Raw genomic sequence first — 21,771 nt, forward strand, 5'->3', positions numbered from 1 at the left:
GGTCTCCTACAAAGCTGGTAATGTTTGGGGTCTAGTGCCAAATCTTGATCTCTCCAACTGTCTGACTTTAGATGATAGATGTCGGAAGAAATGTGACAGCCCAAGTAGTTGGACCTGACAGATATGGGAGCCAGTTGTAGAGAACTAGTCAATTGCATGAGCAAAAAAGTCATTTGCATTAAAAAATTTTCACGTAAGAAAGTCCAGCTCATTTGTACAAGCCTTTTTGCTTTAGAGAATGTAATACGAATCCCCAATAATATGTCTAGATTTGACTTCTTGGGATTCCATGCTTTGTCACAGACATTATTTCTTTGGAGATTTCTGGTTTAACACTGTTCCTGCTACACTTAGAACAAGAGTTTTTCTTCCGAACCTTTGAGCTGCATAATTCAAAACTAAAACATTGTTGTGCAGTAAAATATGTGTTCTTCTTTAATAACTGTGTATGATCAATCTCGATTGCAATACTACTGAACTAGTGAGTTGTGTTGGTCACTACTCTTCCAAAATAAAAACAAGTGGGGTGGACAAGAAAGAACTCACGTAAGTTTCATGTTTAGCTTACAAAATGTAGTTGTCTTTCCTGTAGCTACCGTACTATCAATGTGTTTGTTTGTAGTTTAAGAAGAAAGCTACACAATGGAATATCTAGGTCTGCCCACCACAGGTATCGAAACGTGGTTCCTAGCGTTGTAATTCAGCAGACATACCGCTGTGCCGTACTATTAACGTAAAAAATGAACATGAATGTAATAAGCGTTAATATAGAATTCTATGCTATTGTTAATATGACTTGGTCGCTTTATAGAGGCGATATTCACTTATTTAATAAAGTAATGCGTAATGCTAAAACTTTTAGTTTCTTTATTATCCATAATAATAACAAGCTTAAGTAATTTGATTAAGACATTTTATATGAGCAAAGACAGCCAAGTTAGAATAAAGAGGTTAACTATATAAAGATGTCGTATTAAAATTATATAAAGCGTAAACCCGGTATAGATGTAATGTATAAGTGGGGAAGTTTAATAACAAAAAATGAGAAAGCCTTGGCCCTCTTTCTATATTCATGTTGCTACTTGTACCAGTTGCAATAAAAAAAGGGGCGAATTACTCCCAAGCTGTTTGTTGTTTAATTTCCCTACTTTTATATTACGTATTTACAGAGCTTATCCTTTTATATAACTCTAGGCCCCCCAGTAGCACAGCGGTATGTCTGCGAATTTAGAACGCTAGAATCCGGGTATCGATACCCGTGGTGGGCAGAGCACAGATAGCCCATTGTGTAGCTTTGTGCTTAATTACAAATAAACTATAACTTCAGATCTTGTTTTTTTATTGGAAGTTAATATTAGTTAGTAAACAAAGCATAGCAGCAATTTTAAAAGCCATAGTGTATATATAAAACATACTACACAAATAAAAGTGGGTTCAAAAGGAGTTTCATGTATATAGTTAATGTAATTTATTATTTCTATTTTTAAGGAAATGAGGATTGGATAATTACCTATATAAGTAATTCTGGGATAAACTGACTTTGTGATGGAAAATAATGTGTTTTCGTATGAATTGGTACGATAGTTATTGATTTTAAACGTTTTACTGTTCCCTTGGTTTTCCAAATAATTAATCCTTTGTTGATCGAACTTTAACTAACAGATATGGAAGTAAGACGGTGTTCATTTTTAGGAAAAAAAAAGAATTGTACCCACTTACTGATAAAGATTTTCATTTAAAATTTTGAAAAAGTGCAATCTTTTTCAAGTCATCATATGTCTGTTTTTTAATTAAAAAATATTTTTCACGTAGTGTTCGCAAATTAAAATCATGCATAGAAAAACTAATACAGTTCTTGAAAGATGAGATTAGTTTCAAGTATAAGTACTCTAAATTTCTGTACTTACAAATAAAGGACTGTTTAAGAGCTTTGAACCTCACTTTTAATTTAGATTTAATCGATATAAAAATCTAATTGGGAAGAGTTATGATAGTGTTTTGTCGCAATGTATTTTTAATCATCCTTTTTAAATTGAATTTACTTGGTTCTATTCAACATGAGGATTTGAGATTTGATCCTAAAGAAATCAAATAATCTCGTAAATTTGTCCTCTTATCCCCCCCACCCCACCTTGGTGACTCAGGAGTATATATAATGCTAAAAACAGCGTTTCGATACTTGCTTTGGGCAGAATATAGATAATCCTCTGTGTAGCTTTCTGCTTAACAACAAATAAACGAACAAACTTGTCCTCTTATCAACTTAACGATCTGAAAATAAAGGGCATTAGTGCATGGGTTATCTTTAGGACTAAACATTCTGCAGTTTGATTCGTACTTGTCTTCCCATAAATCTTGGTTAAGACGCTTGTAGGATCCTCCTGCATTTTCTTAGACTGATGAAACTTTGGATACGGTGAAAACACGTATCTGTAATTTTACCCTGTCTTCTTCATTATAATTCTCAGAGGAAACCATATAACTTATGTCCAGAAGAGTATAAAGCTCTTATTGAGCTTCGACAGAAAAAAATACCGATTTCCTTATAAGAAAGCCATACAAAGGAAATACGAAACTAATTTTAAACAAAGGTGATTATATTAGTAAGAATAACTATATATTAGAAGGCATAAGAAAAACTAAAAAATAGACTAAAATGCAACACTTATAAGAGAAAAACAAAGTCAAAAGTGTTACAGTTAGAGAAAGAAAATAATTTTTCGGCCATAATCTCATGTTTAAATAATAGTTTGTCCTAAAATTCACAAACTGGATTTCTCTCCAACTTTAACAGTTTAAAATATTGTCATTTTTAATCACAAGTTTCAGGTTTTTAGTTTAAATGTCTTCAAAAATATATAGGTAAAGAATTTTCTGTGAAAAAGGTAATGTGTTGTATGACTTGCTTGCTCTGGTTCTGCGGAGGCTCTGTCATGAGATAGATGGTTGACTACTTATATAACATAACATAACTCTGGTAAATCATAGAACTCGTCGTGATGTCACATCTGACAACTTTCTGATACTTATTTCAGCCGAGGATGAATAACAAATAAGGATCTAAAAGAGGCTGATACTTGATAAGCCCAAGCCAATTTTAAATAAGCATAACTCGAAGATATCACTTCTTCTCTAATTGTAATAATGATTGTTTTACTATCATTTGTAAAACCATTAGTACTGTGGATAGAAGCAAAATATAAAATAACGAATTTTTTACAATTAATCGTTATGAAAATTTTTTTTATAACCCCTGATATAAAAGTAACGTTATTTCTAACTCTTAATACAGTTAATGCAGGCTACATAGTAGTTCTATATATATATATATTGATGCCGGGTTACATTAGTTTTAGTTTATTACTTTAATCGTCATATTTCCTTTTACATAATATGTATAATAAACGCATTTGTATTTTTATTGTAGTTAACTTGGTTGTATTTTAATTACAGTGTTGGTATTCTTGGTATTTATAGTACGACTACATTGTTTATTTAATTCGTAATTTGTTATTATTAATTATCATGTAACTTCACGAGCATTGGGTTTTTTGCTTTGTTGTCAGTACTGACCAGGTGCCCGACTCTGTAGCTGGTCAGTGGTATGTGCCATGGTAAATTATCTCAGTATTTCGAAAAACTATGTTAAATTAAAGTGAGTATAACTATTAAACAGTCGTTTAAAAGTTTCAGTTGTAATTGAGCGAGACAATTATTAAAGTATATTGTTTGTCGCCTAACCTAAAGTTCAAAGTATATTAAAGACTGAGAATACAAAGTACAGAAAGCGAGGGTTATAGTTGACCTCTGAATTTAAATCAAGGAGTTTGCTTGACTGTCAAAAAAAAAAAGAGAGTCAATATAAATATAACAACACTAGGCGTGTTCATGACTGAGTGTTTGTTTGTTTTAAGTTGAGCACAAAGTTACACAATGGGCTATCTGTGCTCTGCCCACCACGGATATCGAAACCCGGATTCTAGCGTTGTGAGTCCGCAGACATACCGCTGTGCTACTGGGGGCAAGCGTGTTCGTGACTGAATGTTTAATATACTATTTGGAAAATAATCATAGTATGTAAATTGTAATATTCATATTTTGTGATATGTTCGTATTTGTTCACCCGATAGTTTGTAACTATGTGATTCAAATAATCATAATAGAGTTTATCAGGATTAAGCTTATACATGATGGGAAACAGACAAGCGTTTTATTGATTGGGTAAATGCTTAAGATAAATCAAGAAAGAAAACTTAAGTGTGATTCAGCCTTTTGCTTGTATATCTAAGGAAATTAATGGCAGCGAGAAGATGGGCAAACAAAACAAAATACACTGCGAAGAAGAAAGAGATAAGACCACAAAACTGAAGAATAGAAGCCTCACTTTTAGGGGACAAATAAAAGTTGGGACTAGTCTTCAAAGCCGAGTCAAAACTGCTTCAGACATGCTCTGCTACTTCCAAGATAGACACAACATCCAAAATCAATGAACCAACTATGGAACTGTAAGAGATAAGCAATTTGGGCCTTCTATGCCAACAGAAGTTAACAAGCTAGTTGGATTACTAATATCATTAATGACATCAGTGATGAAGATATAAATACAGTAACTAAGGTGACAACTACAGATAGCTAGGTAGAGTTACTAAAATTAATGTAAGCAGAGAAAGTATGTGGGCACATCTAAAACTTGTCTGTGTGACATGGAAAGTTGGAAGTGATACCAGGTAAGCCAAAGAAATGGAGTCGAAAAATAGCTCACTCTACACAGTACTATTTGAGGAATAAAAAAAAACTAGAAGGAGTGAAGAATCAGTTAAGAATTAGGAGTTGAGTGCTTACACCCACAACGTCTCCCTCAGTGCGTAATTACCTAAAAAGTCTACATGGTAAAACTCCCAACCTCCACCTTTTTTTTTTTTTTTTTTTTTTTACAAAATGAGGTTAAATAGAACTAACAACCCTATCTTAATAGTGCTTAAACTCCCAACTTCCTCTCTCTTTTATTTACAAAATGATGTCAAACAGAACTAATAACCTTACTTTAATAGTTCTTAAACTCCCAACTTCCTCTCTCTTTTATTTACAAAATGATGTCAAACAGAACTAATAACCTTACTTTAATAGTTCTTAAACTCCCAACTTCCTTTCTCTTTTATTTATAAAATGATGTCAAACCGAACTAATAACCTTACTTTAATAGTTCTTAAACTCCCAACTTCCTCTCTCTTTTATTTACAAAATGATGTCAAACAGAACTAATAACCTTACTTTAATAGTTCTTAAACTCCCAACTTCCTCTCTTTTTCTTGAATGGGAAGATGTTGGGAGTTTAATTTTACATTACTTATAAATATATTGAAAGATAATGGTTATAACGATTGACATATAAAAAACTTTGTACACTTTTTTACAATAAACATGAAATTATTTCCAAAAGTAAATTCTCGACTATTGAAACTACCTTGTGGAAACTTTGAGGGCGTTAGTTACTCAAGGTTATCCTTGGCATATAAGTAACAAACTCTAAAAAATTCTTTTTTGACTTTTGTTCGGTATACCGGGTTGAAAAGACTAATTGCCATTATAGTATTAAAGCTCTATATGTATATTTAAATAAATATAGTTAAATACATGTTGAAATATATATATATATATATATTCTATTTACAAGGAAGAATTAAATATTGACACACTGAGTGAGTGAAACCCCTTTGCTCTAACTGACACATTATTTAGGGTCAACTATTTTAGTTGACTTGACTAGTATAAAATATCCACGTTTCATTATGGGGTTCAAACGCTCTTTCATGATTCACGGAGACCCCAGTGTATCGATCAAACGCCTCCATTATGTCCAATTATTTCTATAGCCATCCTAAAAGGGGCCGGTACCCGAAAAAAGAACCTCGTTAGGATACTCGCCCGTGGTACCTGGGCACGTTTGCCAAATGTGGTCCCGCTAGCTTGTGAGTGGGATTATTAATACAATTTCAGAAATGGCGCTCCCGGGATCCCGATAGTGGAGCAGGAACCCAAAATTCGATGCCAGATTCGAGTTCAGCGACCATGCAAACCTATTTCTAGACCCTGTCATGCCTAGTATTGTTGTATTCGTGTTGTATTCCCCTTGACACCCCAATAAATATGGGTAGGGGGCTACTCCATATAGATAAAGACACTGAGTTCGACGGCCATGTTTGGTTATGATAGCTCCAAAACTGCGGGAAGAGTTCATGGATAAACAAATTCACAAACACAGAGGACGTAAAATAATTTCAAATATTACGATACCAAAATCGTAATTCTCGTGCTAATATTGCATTCAGAAAGAATCCTTACAACCAATTTCATGTTGCATGTATATATATATATTAGTCATATTATTTGTATGTGAACTAAAAATAATGCTTTTTTTATCCATGTAAATACTTAGTCGTAAATTAACAGCTTTTGTCAGTATTTTTAATTGTATTTTTTTTTCCTACTCTAAATTACCCGTAAATTCTACTTCATTTGCATTTTATCTCAGAGTAGGTTCTAACGAGTTATTCACATAAATATTCCAATATGTTAAGCTGATTCCTGATAATCAATGGGATAAAAACATATGATAAAGCGTAGGGTATTGATGCTATAGATATTTCTACTTACAGAGTTGATAGTTTTGAGATATTTATACGTATAGGCATTCATCAGTTAATAATTTTACTTTTGGTAAACTCTGATTTTGAGTAGTTATCATTACTGAAGAAAATAAAGGAAAATAACTGTACCACAAACTTTATTTTATTTACATCGACATATTTACGAACATTTCAGGTCTCAGCCACGAGACTTTTCTCATCTTCTGAAACATTAGCGTTGCTGAATCAACTTGGCATACAACACAGCTCGACGTATGAGGGCGCAACAGAAGTGTCACGATCACTACGCGTTCCTCACGGCTGTACTGTTTAGTTTCAGTTCTTACGTTTGAAGTTAGGCTGAACGTTGATTCGAGCTCTGATTCAGGCTTCTTATCTATCAAAGTCTAACTCTGTGGTTACTAAATCATTATTGTACAAACGAGACATTATACCTAAGTTTGAGAATATTTCCCTACGCCACTCTACCTTTGTCACCAATCATTAACCGTATCTGCACCTAGTTACTGTTTTTGCCTTTTTTTTTCTCTCTGGTATCACGGTCTTAGTGGCATAAAAAGAAGAGCTACAGTGAAATATATATCAGAGCTTTGCATTAACCACTTACTACTATGGTAATGACTAGAAAAACTCAGTGACTGATCCTTAACGGCTGTAATTTACCAGTAGATAGAGAGAGAGAGAGTTCGAATACTAAGAAAACAGAGAGAAGAACAAACAAGAGAGCTACCCACTTAGATATAACCTGTTAGGGAGTGACTGTTACCAAATACTTATTGAAGAACATCCATGGTACACTTTTAAATTGACGTGAAAGGTAACTTTTCATTTATCTACTTTTTATTTTTGTGTTAGGAACGTGTTTTGATTGTACAACAGTGGCAATGTATGTTTATTCAATTGCTGTTGAAATACGAAGAGATATGACCATTTCAATGCTGCTAGCATTTACTAGAAGGAATAATTGAAGCTGGTGTTTTAATATATTTATGGAATAGTCTATGTTAGGCAAAACAGTTTTGTATTTTATAAGAATATTTGTTTGAAATTTTCATGTTAACGTATGAGAAAGATTTGTTTGTTTGAAGTTAAGCACAAAACTACATAATGAGCTATCGGGTATCGAAACCCGGTTTCTAGCTTTGTAAGTCCGTAGACATACCGCTGTGTCACAGGGGGCCATATGAGAAAGAACATTTACCTACAATATAATTAGCTCTTCTGATTCAAAGTCTGGAGTTTGGGACTATAAAACGTTCCCTTAAAGAATGATAATAACAACAAGTTGGACATTTTTTTTATTTTTACAAAATGGTGATCCAATTTTTTTTGGTTTCCTTCGAAACGGGCAAATCAGGCATACATAAGAAGAAAACCAACGTCTAAATTATTATATTCTATATATGATAAAGCTTTTGGCAACTGGCTTTACTTCAGAGTTCTAAAATGAAGTTTTTCAGAGTGTGGTTGGTTTTATTACTGTTTTGTTTGCTTATGTGTGTGAATATCATTATGAAGTTGTGAAAACATTGAACTTCTCAGGCAAGGCAAGAGTTTTATCTTTTCTTTATCTAGAATCTGTTACTTAAACAAATTACAAGTGAAATATGCTTAGTAACAAATATTTAAAATTCTTTAAACATTTATCTGGACTCAATTGATTTGTAGTTCATTGTTAAGCATAAAGCTACACAATGGGCTGTATGTGCTTTACTCACCGTGGATATCGAAACTCGATTTTTAATGTTATAAACCCTCGGACTTATCGCTAAGCTATAGGGAGCATTTGTAGTTCGAAGTAAAATAAGCTATTTAAGTAAATAACGACGATTAATCAAAACGTCAAGTATTTACATAAGGTTATAATAATTATATTAATATCTCTTAGTTAAGTGTGTGGAAACCTTATAAAGACACCACATCTGTTTCTACTACCCCCCAGTGGCACAGCGATAAGTGTGAGGGCTTATACCGCTAAAAATCGGGTTTTGATGCTCGTGGTGAATACAGTACAGAAAACTCCTTGTGTAGCATTGCGCTTAACAACAAAAAACAAACAACCAAATTTCATTTATTTTCACAGTATGCATAGAAACAATAGTGAAAATTTATGGATAGTTACTTTTAATTGTGTCTTGTTAGATGAAGGAGAGCTATTCTGACTAACTGAATTCTCTTCAATATATAACAAGTACATGGAATCAGACGAACAATCAGATGTAAGCCAGACAAAGAGCGGGCAGAGACTGTAACATCTGCTTACATGCACGCTACTGATGCATTACTCTACCGCATACGTATTGAAATTAACCAGAAATCGTTTCACTTTATATGTTTTGTTTAATTTCGCTCAAAGCTACTCGAAGACTGCCTGCGCTAGAAGTGATGAACTAGAGGGAAAGTAGCTAGCCAACACAACCCAACTCTTGGGCTACTCTTTATCAACGACAAGTGGGATTCACCGTCACATTATAACACTCCTACGGCTAATAGGGCATGTTCGGTGAGGGGATTTGAACCCGCAACTCGCAAATTGTGAGTCAAGCGCCCTAACCACCAGGCCATGCTTGGCCCCATCTTTGGAAAATGTATTGCCTATACATTTTTATTCTATATTTCTCTACTCCATTTTAGCAACTATCTGTTTTGTAATAAACAGATTTATAAGACTTCTTAGGTAATTTATATTTAAATTAAGCTGAATTAATATCAGTGCTCACTAACGTAAAGAAATTGTGGACTTGCTTCCCAAAAGTTGAGCGGGAATAGAACATGCTAGGCGTTCGGACATCATAAGTGAACAATTCTATGAGATCACAGGGATGTACTCTGTACAGCGTATCAGCTGTAGTTGAGGGAATATCCCTAAACTAGTATTAACACACTAGAGCGTTGCCGTATTTGTTATTGTGGGTTTATTTTCATTGAAGTTCATGAAATTTGTCATCATTGTCAAACGATGTACCTTAAATAACAAATTGATTTGAGACGTATTGCCTGTTGTTTTCTTAGTCTTCGTTTTATGATTCTGGTGCAAATAGGGAGTGTATTTTGGGAAGAATAACTCGCTTGGAAGTTAATTGAAGCACAAGCTAGGGTGAGGATTTGTCCAGTGGATAATCTTATAGTAACTTTGGTGAGAAATAGTTAAAACACGATATTTCTCTACATATATCAAATACAAATGTTCTGTTAGAATGACATTTTCAATATCTTATTGTTTTTTTTTTATTTATCTGTGACGTGGAAAACATTCCCAGACACGTTTTGAGGATTGATGGAATTCTGGGAGAAATATAAATAGTTTATCCTGTTATAAAATAAAATTAATTTTTCAAGAAAATTCCTATTCTTCTTCTCTTTTGCTTTAAACATTGAGCCCCCTAGTGGCGCAATGGTATGTCTGCGGACTTGTACCGCTAGAAACCGGGTTCGATACCTGTGGTGGGCAGAGCACAGATAGTCCTTTGTGTAACTTTGTGCTTAATAATAAACACCAACAAGCTTGAAGCAATAAAATCTTAATGTTAGTTGCTAATGTATAAGATATAAAATGTTATACTGAGCTAATATATACTAATACGTTGTCATGAATACGAAACCAAAATCTGATCTTAAACAAGTGGTCTGCCATTTAGTATTGTAAACTGAATTGTTCTTGTCTTTGCAATATAAGCTATTATGTGGTGCCTTCTTTCAGAAGCATGACAACCATAACGTGGATGTCGTTATAAGTCACAAAATATTTAAGCCTTTATTATTTTCTACGAAAAACGGGTAGGTATAATATGTTATAAGATTTAGAATATTATAGATGGCGGAGCATGACTAAAGTAGTGTGTAATGCCATTTCAACAATACCTTGTTTGTTATGTATCGGCAACGGCCAGTGAAGAGTAATGTGGTACAAGTGATTATGTTTTATCTCATTATGTGTCACATACATGTTACATCAATATATTTCATTTCTGTTTCACAATGAGTTTTCCGAGTTGATTGACCAAAACTAAACTATGCTTATATTTGAAGATGAAAAGTTTTTATATATTCTTTGATATTTATTTGAGTTCACGTAGAGTATTTCCTTGATGTTTTGCCATTCTTCACTGACGGGTCTATTAATAATTTGGAATCGTTTATTTTCGAATAGACAAATTACTTTCTTCATACACATTACGGTAAGTGTGTGATATGCTGCTCGGACATTTTGATAATCAGGAAAATGTTTAGAAAGATATTACACGTAATATATGTTTTTCTCTATTAGAAAAATTAACGTGAATTGTGTCGAATTTATAATGAATTATTACTTCAGTAAGGTTTTCAGACGCTTTACTATGTTCTCCTTCTGTATAGACGGGCCTGGCATGGCTAGGTGGTTAGGGCGGTCGACTCACCAAACATGCTCACCCTTTCAGCTATGGGGGCGTTATAATGTGACGGTCAATCCCAATATTCGTTAGTAAAAGAGTAGCCCAAGATTGGCGGTGGGTGGTGATGACTAGCTGCTTTCCATTTAGTCTTTCACTGCTAAATTAGAGACGGCTAGCGCAGATAGCCCTCGTGTAGCTTTGCGCGAAATTCAAAACAAACAAACAAACTGTATACATGTGTCTTGGTATTCAGCACTTTTTACCTCTAGAAAGATACTACGACTTTATTATCTTCTTAGATTTGATTTCCCGTAGTGGTTGGTTGGTTGATTGTTGTTTTATGGCGCAAAGCAGCAAGGCTATCTGCGCCACCCGTAGTGGTTAGAGCGCAAATATCCCTTTGTGTAGCTTTGCGTTAAAAACCAACAACTTCGTAAGACATAAATGTATCGAGATTCTTAATTACTCTTCTATTACGCTATGAAAATATTTAATGTTTTAAAAGGTTTTCTGGCAGTTCATACATTATTTTATGCTGTAGAAACGTTTAATGCGTGCTTTCTCATCTTTAGAAATAGTATGGCGTTTAACATTCTCCTAAAAACGTGCTCTGAAAGTTAGTGATCGTCTACGAAAAATGTCAAGTGCTTTTTTTTCCTGCGAATCAGACACTCCCAATATTTTGTAATCGGCTGCAGCAGAAATGTGTTCTGACATTCAATGTTCATCTACCTTAAAGGATATTCTAAGATAAGCATCTTTTATCAGTTCGAATTTTAGTATTTTAGATTCTATGTGGGAAAAAATATATTAACATTTCGTACAACAACTAATAGTTTACACCAAAAACGAAAAAGTATATTGTTTAAAATAGGAGAATATGCCAGGTGTCACTTTTACAGAAACAATAGGTTTCGTAATTCAGAAACGGAGATAAGCTAAGTAAAATCTTCGTTCTGATCCTACTTATCACCTACTATATGTAGATTTATAGTTTTTACAGATTTGTAACCAGGGGAACAATAATATCCAGAAGAAAGACATTGCCATATTTGTAATGTTTTTAAAGATAACTATGTAATCTATCTTAGAATGAATAACTTTAAACAGTACTTATAAATGTACACAACTTTGAAATTTATGGCTTATCTGGACAAGTTGATTTTATGTACCTGTACAATTTCTGTCTGTTGAGTTGTCAGAAAATTGTTATTAATTAGACTGGCGCAGAGGTAAAAGTAGAAGTAACGGTGACATTTGCAGCCAATCATCGACAAGCGTAAAACAAATTGATTATCTCTCTGTTTATAACGTGAATTTTAAATTAATTTATATAAATATGGCACACTTTAAAATTCAAACTTACAATTTTTATCATTGTTGTTGACAAAATAAGGTACGTCAATTTCTGATTTCGTTAGTACTTATAAAAGAATTATATGGCACCTATACATCAGCATCGTGCCAGTAAAAGAAAATAATAAACGTAAAAGTTGTGAAAGTTGCATGAAAGTGCAAAAAGTTATAACTCTAAAGGTAGACAACTGCAGGAATAGTATTCGAAACGTTTTAGGGCAAGCGTTGCTTCACCAGTATTTAGAAAATGCGATTAAAATCAGTAGATTTGAGGTGTAAGTGTATTAAGGAGGTCAGAGACCAAATGACATCCAGCGACCCGAGCATATAATTTATTTTCTACAGCTAGTTATAGACGTTATAAAACTCTTTTTTTTTTATAAGAAATAGTTATATAATATTAAAAATAGGTATCCCTGTATCTCAACGTTAAGAAATAGACAATATTGATTTTCTTCTCAACATTATGTGAGATATGAGAAAAAGAAGGCTTTAGTTCAAGTGATGGTGGAGTATTTTTCACTCGTGGTTATTTATCGCTTACTCTGGTTCATGTGAATTTCTGGTTCTTCCAACAAGGGGATGGATGTTTGCCAAACGAAATTATCTCCACGCTACGTGATTTATTTATTTTTGCATTGATTTCGACTCTTGTATACCAACATTTGTATTTTGTTCCTTTATGAAACAATCACGTGCCAGAAATCACTTAAGTTTGAAGGAATAGCAGCATGATTTCAGTATGCTAGAAGCTGAGTTACTGCTGCCTTAGGCTTGCGCCAAAGCGTTGTTTCTAATACTTGAAAGTGACACAAAATCAATGAAAATGTAAAGCTAATGTCACAAACAAACAACTTAGTTTAGGTTTAAGACCAGTCTCTTTGGCTGGATTATCCAATGTCGGACGCTAGTGCTCTTCAGGAATGAGTCCATGATTCATCATGGCTTCACAAAGTATCACGCCAAAGCTTGGAAACCATCTTAAGAGAATAGCTGAACATAACTTTTATGATCATGGGTCCATCATGATCTGTAGTGACACAGTTTTCACGACAAGACTGACCTAAATGTGTCCCAAGATGGTTCTATAACAGCTGTGTAATACAAGGATGAATTCCTACACACATATACATGAAGTTGTAGTCTAGCGCCGTTAGTGGCAATTAGTCCCTCTGGGTGACAATGTCGCTCACAGGGTATTCGGGTAGAGAAGTTTCTTCAGTGGGAGACTAGTGACCGTATGGACTGGTCAGCTCGATCTCCAAATATTAACCCAATTATGTATGGAACTCCATGTAGCATGCTGTTAAGTTCGTCACTCTCTAATGAGAAGGAAGATGTCCTTGTGGAGGAATGACATCGCTTGATATAAGTCATTATCCAGAGGCTCACGACCAGACAGCGACAATGCCAGGGAGAAGGTAATTACTTTTGAAGACCACAATAGGTGGTGATAAGATATGTTTGCTCTTTATTGTTTTTTCGATGACTTAAAATAAAAAAAACTAACAATATACCTAGAAGATTCCTTTTTCATGGATATTCCTTTTTTGTTGTTCAGTCACCTAAAGACATGCTGGGAAAAGCGAATACATCCTATGTTTGTGGAGCATAAGGTTTTAGTAATATATTAAGGTAGTTGGGTGAGAGTTCTTACATGGTACAGTCTTGTATACATTATGCTTATTAGACCTGTTTGGGAAGTCGATCAGGTGATACTGCATAGCAGCAAACTATTTTTGTGGCTCATATAGTTCTATTTTGTTCATTAGTACAATAATCTATGCACGTTACTAAGCCAGAAAATATCGACTGTAGGTAGTAGGGCTAATCTCAATTTACAAAGCTTGCAATTTTCAAATAAACTCAAATTTCTTGGTGCTTGGTAATTTCATATGGTTCTGTGGGGGGTAGTCTTATAATAGTGCTAGTTACGTACCCACAGTAATTCAGAAACTCAACAAGCTGAATTCCTAACTCAGATGTTTAAACCGATCAGTCATTTAGGAATCACTTCCAGGAACTAATCAAGACAACAATAAAATATGAGTTCTCCATCAACGCTTCCAAAATATAAAATCACAACAGAGTCTACGAAAACCGCGCACCTAAAGAAGATCCACGAAGGTGTATTGAAAATCGTCTCCAACAAAATACCCTCCAACAGCTTTTCCATTATAAATCCATTTTATCGAGCATACCTAATTGTGGCATGATACTTGTATTATATATTCTAAGGCACTTCTAGTATACTTTAGGGATGAACTGTTTGTTGGCTTTTATACAGATATTAACTAAGTTTATTTCTGTAAAATATTATTGAGAAATCATAAACAGCTATGTAATAATATCAAATATTACTAACTTCCAAGCACGAACTTCTGAAGTTAGAAGATATCATCGAATATTTTATATCCTAATTTAATTTAATTTTACCCATGAATGTAAATAAGGCAGGTATAGCATTAAGAACATATTAATTAAGATAATCTGTTTAGAGATTGCCGTTATTGGTTAACGAGTTGTGAAACATCGTTTAATAAAATGAAAAAATCAAGATGGCTATACTTTTGTATGTTCCATTTAGTACCTCCAAATGTATTAAAGATATATACGGACAGCATACTTATAGTTGAGCTTTACAGTACAGTTTTAGCGAACAGATAATGTTCTGATTTCAAGGAATTACTAACTTATTGTTATCTTAATTTTCTTTGGTATTTTATTATTATTATTTCAGTTTCAGAACATGTAACAATATGGTGTAATTAATGTGTAGTTTTACAGAAAGAAACGTGAAAAAACAAACAAATATTTTATTTCAAACCAAGTCATTCTAGTTATGAATATCAAGGATATAACAATTTATTAAAGGATAGTCGATAATATAATGAATGATGCCATAGTAAATGAATAGGGATGCGATTTAGTACTTATTATCAGGGTCTGTAGTTTTAGTTTTGTAAATATTTTAAAATTAAGTCACTTCTACAGTATATCGACGACATTCAACTTGATGAATCGTTAAGACCTTCCTTCATTTTGCTAGAACGTTTTATGGGAGCTCTTGTGAGAACTATGCTTTATTACAAGCTAACTGCTGTATTAACATTACATTCATAAAGAAAAACCAACTTCAAAGCCAGAAGAGAGAATCACTACTTTGTTATTTCGTGTTGTATAATTGATTTCATTTTGAAATTTCTGTCTAAATATATATATATATATATATACATAGTCTAGAATACTGATAAATAAAAACTAAACTATCAAGGGTTGAACAAATTGTTAAATGTCATTACGCTAGTCGTTGGCTGAGTGATAAGCTAGAGGGCTTGGAACGCTAAAATCCAGGGTTCAATTTCCATGTTTGGCTCAGTTCATATAACTCTTTGTGTAGATTTGTATTTAAAAATGAAACACACAAACAAATGTCATGGCCAAGTCGATGTTAAACGAAATATTTCAATATTAAACTTTTAATAATTAAATACTTTTTGTCTATAACTGTAAATTAAGTAAGCCAATGTTTATGAATTATGTTTTAAAATAATCATATCAATTCGACCAGTAAAATGGTGATTCTAATGTTTGATTTCAATTATCAGTAATTGTACTATAAGTAATCAAGCAGATACCTTTCACGCCATATTTCCTAAACGGCCACCCAGTGGCACAGCGGTATGTCCGCGGACTTACAACACTAGAATCCGGGTTTCGATACCCGTGGTGGGCAGAGCACAGATAACCCATTGTGTAGCTTTGTGCTTAATTACAAAACTATACTATACTACACACAAAAATATAAGATAATGAGGTTCTGATATGTTCAATATTGACGAAACTTGTTTATTACAAATATCACAGGTAAATGATACGAAGAAAGTCGAAAAATTCGTTTACTAGTAACAAAAAAAAAGCAAAATTAACGAAAAAAATGCTCATATTTGGCTGCACAAATATGAAAGAAAAAATAACTTATTAAGATGAGCACACTTAACAAAATGAGTATTTAGTAGCTGCTGGGTCCTCCTTTATTTTTTATGAATTTTTTGCACCTGTTTTCCATAAAGCCGATAACATTTCGGATAATTTGCTGGAGAAGCACAGCCAACTCATGGTTGAGGGCAGCTCTGAGCTCTGGACAGCTGTGGGAGCAGGATTTCTGCCCTCCCCAGCAACTCCCACACATGCTTAATTGGATTTAGGTCTGACGACTTAGCAGGTTAGTTCAGTACCACTATTTATTCATCCTGAAAAAAATTGTTATGTGATCCTGGAGGTTTAAGAACGGACGTTATCCTACTGATACTCAAACTCATATATGACAACAATAGCAAAATGGCGAACAATGGGTAACAGGATTTTATCCACATAACGTCTTGCTGTCAGGAATCCTCCATTCACTACATAGAGTTCTGTACGCCCCTGCAATACAGATGCCATCCCATACCATGATTGAACTACCACAAAAGCATCATGGTGGACAATGTTACAGGCCAGATATCGGTCTCCTTCACGTCTCCAGACAGGATTTTATCCACATAACGTCTTCCATTCACTACACAGAGTTCTGTACGCCCCTGCAATACAGATGCCACCCCATACCATGATTGAACTACCACAAAAGCATCATGGTGGACAATGTTACAGGTCAGATATCGGTCTCCTTCACGGCTCCAGACCGTCACACGTCGACCACTTGAAGATACATCAAACCTGTTTTTATCCGTGAACAGTACAGAAGTCATTGTTGGAAGGTCAGATGACACGTTCCTGGTAAAATGCCAGGCGGGATGTTCGGTGCCTTGGGGCTAGTATAGGGGCTCTAAATGGCCTCCTTAACTTTAAAACAGCCTCACGGAGCCTGTTTCCGACCATTGAGCACGATATTCGCATTACAGTGGTTTGTTGAAGCTCATTTCTGAGGCTGTTGGTGTGGTTTCTAAGAGCTAAGTTCCACTGATTTCAGTTTTTTACTGCACCTGTAGCCCTTCTGCGACTATGGTCTGGCCTACTATTGTATTCTACTATGGCCTGGTATCTGCCCCACAATCTGTTGACTACACATTGTGATACCCCCATGATCTGTGCCACCTCAGTTTGGGTGCTGCTCTTTTATATCAGTGTGGCGGCTTTGCAAACTTAATTGGTTTCTAACAGCTTGCACACTCCTTGAAAAAGTCAATACTAGCCAAAAAAATCAATAAACCTGACATAATATCAACAGTAAACATATTTTCTAATCAATCGCAACTAGCCTTTTGCTTTGCAGAATTTGTGTCATTTCTCACAAAGGCTTATTACATAAGGTATCATTGGTGCATAAACTTGTAAGCCCTAGGTAGGATTAGTGTAATCCTTTGCAATAAGCATGCTATATTTTTAAAAAAAGTGTAACCTAAAACTATACAAATTTAAACATTTTTTTGCGAGTAGTGTATATAAGGTAATGAAAGTCGTAATTCTTTCAGGTTTGTTAAGTGTTATACGTGTGTTTATGTTTCAAATAAAATTTAATTAGTTTTTCATTCATAAAGGAAAACGTGTAAGTAAAATAAATAAACACGTGTGCGCACACCGAATTATTTATTTTAACTCTATACGCCATAATATTTTGTAAGTTTTTTTTTTTTGAAATTCGAACAAATTCACTCAAGGACCATCCGCATTAGTCGTCATGACAGGATAAAGGAAAGTCCTCATCATCCAGCGCTAGCTCCTAGATTACTATCGTCTGACCAAATAATGGGAATTGCCAATTCTTAGAGTACTGTTTTCTGACGATTAATGGGATTTGACTGCTAACCTTATAACGTACTTCGATCCTCAAATGCGGAGCGCGGTTTTTTTTTTGTGGTAACGGAACACGAACCATGAACCTGCAGATCAATAGTTCGGTACGCTAACCATTGAACCACTTTCGGTCCATCTTATGAGGAAATGTGCAATCAGTAGTTATTAATAAATCTTAAGTTTAACCGGAATGGAAGGAAGTAAAGAATGCATTTAATTATACAACATACTACAATTATCATGAAGTTTGGAGTGAAAACTAAGAAACAAAAGTTCTTAAACATTCCCTAAGAGCTGTAACAAAAACGAAATGTACAAGACTTTTTTTGTTTCTACTTGACCAGAGTATGTTATGCCTAGCACAAGCTAGAAACCCGATTTTTAGCATTATAAGCCCTTCTTACCTAATGATCATACAGGGACTGGTATGAAAAGAGCAGTTACTTCTAGGGTTATTCACCAATGATGTCGAAATCCGTAAACATTCACAAAATTTTTCTAGTTGGCTGGAATACAGTTTTAATGTTGTTCATGCTAAGTTCTATTATAATATTGAGTAGAAATTTTAAGATATTAACACCTCTAAACCATATAAATACTTATTTCTGGAAACTTGTGAAAGACAGAATATGATTGAAAAATAAAACAGTCCGTTAAAATGAAGATATAAAGTAGCATGTACCCTTTAGATGTCAAAAATATCACCATTTGTTTTTAAATAATTGAATTATTAATCCATTTATTTTTAATTTCCAGTGTAAAAAAAGTCTTGGCTAAAGTAGAAATCCTTAAAAAGTATGAAAAGTAAAAGGTTTTCTATTTAGATACCTTTAAACACGTTTTCTCAAAATCTGAAAATTGACGACATTCTCATAGTGGTTTTAAACTCATAACTTCAGATCCGTTGATGCTATAGACTTCACAATTCTCATAAATATGCAGTATTAGTGTATCTATAGTGTGTAATAAGGTAAAGTTGATAAGTGGTTTGGTTTTTATTAAATGACCATTAACGAGTCACTGTAGCATATGTCCTACTTAGGGCATACTCATTAGTGCCGTGAATTGACGTTGAATTAATTTTCAGAGTTTTCCTTAGTTCAGACTAATTTTTTACATCCCACCAAAGTCTGGATCCATTTTCAGAAGTATTCAGTCATGTTTGTGGAAGTTATCAGGAACATAATATATTTCTTTATTTCTATATTGTGCAAATCAGTCACAGTGGTAATATTATACAACATGTGTCAGAATATATCTTTGTACCTATTTTAATATTTTCAAATAAAAAAGCACAGTATGAAGATGTTTTTTCTGATGAAAAGGCCAAAACATAAATAGAATTATGTAAAGGGCATATGCTACCTTAATAACGTTAAAGAAAGAAACACCCAAACACATACATGTATATACAACGTATATAACTATAGAAATCTATGCTCTAAAGGCATTGACACACACAAATACATCTGTTTCAGCTTATTCCACGTCTATCTAAATTGTTATGCTGGAAAGAGAAGAATATATCTTAATGTTGAACCGATTTTTAAACAATAGAAAGAAAAACAGCATACATTACTGAGAAAATACGCTGTGCATATTGATTATGAAACAACCAGAACAACCCAACGAAACCACATCTATTATTATACACGCGTGCAGCATCGGCTGAAACACATGTGAGACATCGATAGTTGAAATAGCTAATAATGTCTTCATACAAACTGGTAAACTACGTGTACTGTTGAATGATCCGTGCATCTGCTACCTACTAATGAAAACGTCTTTTAGGTATGCAAGGAAGAGTTAACTGTTTTTGTTTCTGCGTACTAATTTATTGCCAACTTTTCTAATATATTTTTAAAGTCTGAAACTAGAAACCTGGTGGTTTGAACAAAATGGATTTTGTTTTGTGGTGTATATAAATGCATATTTTATGATAATGAACATGTTTATATGTGAAATTAAAGCTGACTTTAACACTGAATAGCAAAGTAATTTTGTGTCGTGAAATCTTTTTACCATGTTCCAAATGATTGATAGAAAGTACCAGACATTTCATTACATCGCTCTTTTGTCTTTTTAGATATTGAAAGCTGAGGTTTATCTAATCTCATTTAACCAACTTCGCAGGATTCGCAAACTTTTTTAGCACAAATCCCCCAGAAATTTTTGTATCCTGATTGAGACCACCCACTCAATGAATTTATAAATACCGAGTACCCTGACAGTATTGTGTATTTTCTAGACTCCCTCCCCCACTGTTCTGTGGCCCCCAGTTTGAGAATTCTTGTCCTACAGAATCACGTTCGTGAATGAAACATCTCGTGTACAGTGGATGCGCTGTCCTATAGTACTGATTTCTCACTTAAGTCTTGGATATTTTATAAGACTTGAAATTTCGCTTAGATTTGGGTGATGTATTATAGATCTGGGTCTGAGGACTAGATTGAAGTGTCTCGTACATATCTACAACGAATGCACCATTGCTGCATCGAACAATCATCTCCATTTGAAAGCCGTGAGCTTCTTTCCCTTGAGTCCAAATGGCTATATCCGGCAGCTTACCCTTATCAACTCTGGACAGTAGTTCTCAGTGAAATTTACTTTCAAACGTGTTAGGAATTGTTCCATTACAAGCTATTCCAGGATCTTGGGTGAAACAAAGTATATATAAGCTGTATTTTAAAACCACCAGCTTATTTGGTAATCTTTTCAGATTATAATGTGGAACTTATGATATCCATACGAAACCAGTTCAATGTTAACATGTATGATTAAGTGATCTAACAGATTTTTACTTTTACAAACACTGCATTAGCTACAACAATTCAATCACAAGTTTTTGAAGCATATGTGGGTGTATATATGAGGTCACCAAGAAATGAACCGCCTAAACGTCACGTTAGTGTAACCTATTTAATGTTTAAAGTTTAGTATACTCTAAACCCTTATAGTGATGGAACACGACGAGACACACATTCGTAATGTAATACTTTTTGAATACAAGAAGGGAAACAACGCCTCTGTAGCAACAAAAAATATCAAAGAAGTTTATGGAAAATTTTTGAGCGTTCGTAAGTGTCAACAATGGTTAAGCAAATTTCATTCAAGTGACTTTAGCCTTGAAAACTGTGATGACAGGGGCCGACATGTTGGAATTGATATTGATACCTGAAGACGCTTAGTGAGTCGAACCCAAGGCAACACACTCGTAAAATGGCCCTTAAATTGTATGTCTCTCATGAAACAATACGTAAACATTTAAGGAATATAAAAAACTCCTTAAAGAAGGTGTTTGGGTGCTTCACGAACTCTCCAATGATCATTGTTTCCAACGTATGAACGTCGCTTCGTCTCTTCTGGTGTGTAATGCGCGTGAACTATTTTTGGACAGAATTGTCACCGGTGATGAAAAATGGATTCTCTATGTGAATATTAAACTCCAAAAACAATGGCTCAATCCTAGACAAAAACCACTTCCGACCCCAAAACCTGGATTCCATCCGCGGAAAGTGATGCTTTGCATTTGATGAGACATCAAAGGAGTAATTCATTTCGAACTCCTCAATCCACAGCGAACTGTCAATGCAGAGATC

The 21,771-nt window shown here is 34.2% G+C and overlaps 1 protein-coding gene across 1 annotated transcript in view; it reads left to right on the forward strand.

Annotated features, from left to right (window-relative positions):
• Nucleotides 1-6,991: 6,991 nt before the first annotated feature.
• The window catches only part of LOC106457488 (teneurin-m-like), a 259,591-nt gene continuing 244,811 nt past the window's right edge, over nt 6,992-21,771 (forward strand). Inside the window, exon 1 of the mRNA XM_022383443.1 lies at nt 6,992-7,464. The gene's annotated coding sequence lies outside the window, so the exon portion shown is untranslated. The remainder of the gene's footprint in view (nt 7,465-21,771) is intronic.

Source organism: Limulus polyphemus, unplaced genomic scaffold (genome assembly GCF_000517525.1).
Source record: "Limulus polyphemus unplaced genomic scaffold, Limulus_polyphemus-2.1.2 Scaffold337, whole genome shotgun sequence".
NCBI classification, from domain to species: Eukaryota; Metazoa; Arthropoda; class Merostomata; order Xiphosura; family Limulidae; genus Limulus; species Limulus polyphemus.